Below are 2,192 nucleotides of genomic sequence, written 5' to 3'. Positions count from 1 at the left end.
GAATATCATTTTCTTTTTTCCCCATTTTTTCTATAATTTTTGGAAAATTTAGGACGGGCCTCCTTGAATCTGCCACTGTATCAGTGGCAGATATAGGAATTTGAAATAGAGGAGGCAAGGGACACACTTTCACAGATTGATGGTCTATAGCACCTCAGCCCCACTATAGTTGGGGCTGAGGTAAGAAAATTTATGATTATGGCACCGCTAGATCAGTGCTTTCCAACCTGGGGTCCGCGAACTCCTTAGGGGTCCACGAAAAATAATTGGGGGTCTGCGAAACATGTGGGGGTCTGCAAGAATTTTGGGGGTTACTGATGTTACGTAGTATTTAGAATTGTATTCACTTGATTAATATATTAAAATTTTGGGGTTTTTTTACAATAACGTGTATTTTTTTTTATTTTTGCAAGTACTGTAGTTTTCATTTCACGTGAAATGAAAAAGCGTATACTTATAATTTAGTATATAGGAATACACTTTATTTAACATTAGGTCTATCAATAAAAAAAATACAGTTAAAAATAAAAGAACTCAAGGAATGACAATAATGAAGGTGGTGGTTTAATGAGGAAAATCGTAATAAAGGTTGGGGTTTAATGGGGAGAAGTGTGCCGGGCGGAGTGCACGGGAGAGGCGTTATGTGGGGGTGAAATTGAAATGCAGGAGTATGACTAGCTTTCACTCTTATTGTAATGACCAGTAAACCATTTTTGTTGTTTTTTATTATGACAAACCTTTGTTTTTTATTGATTTATTACCTTTTTTTTATTGATTTATTAACTAGTGAACGTTTTTTTTTTATATTATGAATTGCGAACCCCCCCCCCCTTTTTTTTTAATTATGAATAGTGAACCTCTTTTAGCGATTCTTTTATGAATAGCGAACCTCTTTTTTATAATGAATAGCGAACCTCTTTTTTTTTTTATTATGAATAGCGAACCTCTATTTTTATTATGAATAGCGAACCTCTTTTTTTAAAATAATAATAAATAGCGAACCTTTTTTTTGTATTATTATTATAAATAGCGAACCTTATGAATAACAGTCCTTTATTTACATTATGAGTAGCAAACCCTTTTTCTTGATTATGACTAGCGAACCTTATGCACTGTGATCCTTTTAATAAATTATGAATAGTGACCCCTTTTATTGATTATGACTAGCGAACCCTTATGAAGGGCGGTCCTTAATTTTTATGAATAGCGAACCCTTTCCTTCATTATGAATAACGAACTTCTGGTATAGTGTAAGAATGTTATGAATAACGAACCTTAATGAATAATGAACCTTATGAATAGCAAACCGTCTGACTAGCGAGCTTGACCCGGTAGGCCTAGCCTACTCTTGAGGTGAAGCAGACGCAAGGTTTGCATTATCTCCGTTTGTTTTATTTCCATTTTTGATACATAGCCTATTCTGATGTATAAAATCCACCAATAAATGGAAATATAATAAAATTATAGTTTATAGGCCTAACCATCGAATCGTCTGCTATCTGCTGATCATGTTTATAAAATACACAAATAAATGGAAATATAGTTTTAATAACATTAAATAGGCCTATAAACTAACTATAAAAAGAGTAGAAAAGAAGAGAAGAAAAACACTTCTTGTCACTTGGCCGGGCACTGCAAGAAAGAATTTTAAAAAAAGTTTACACTCAATCCTTTGTACAATATATTATCGACCTAGCTAACTAGCTCTCTACGACTTTTGGTTTGGTTAGGAGCCGACTTGTTAGAGGGGACTTGGTTAGGGGCGACTTTGTGCGGGCGACTCGGTTAGGGCGACATGGCTAGGGGCTGTCTCTTGACTTGACTGGCATTCATTCATACAGTAAGAACCACAAAAAAAAAATGCACTGTATCTCAACTGTTGGCGTTAAACTTAAGAATTCGCTTGAGGATAATATAAAAATATATAAATGTCTTTTTCAATTTAAAAGAAATTTTTTTTCAGTTTCCTCCATTTCTTGATACTTATTTAGAAGACATGAATCGTATAATTGTATTTTGCTTATTGCCGGAAGGTTATTGTATTGCATTGTATTGTATCTCAAACACCTGCTGTATGCTTCACTTTTCACTTTTTATAACACAGCGCCATCATCGTTTTCATTTTAGTATCTATGACAACCAATGACAACAAAAACAGAGTGAACCAGCATCATGGCATGGTTTGTTTGAAT

This window comes from Anneissia japonica, unplaced genomic scaffold (assembly GCF_011630105.1).
Source record: "Anneissia japonica isolate Jap-2015-1 unplaced genomic scaffold, ASM1163010v1 scaffold288012_len1326614_cov192, whole genome shotgun sequence".
NCBI lineage: Eukaryota > Metazoa > Echinodermata > Crinoidea > Comatulida > Comatulidae > Anneissia > Anneissia japonica.
The sequence above is the reverse complement of the archived record's forward strand: the minus strand, read 5'-3'. Positions refer to the sequence as shown.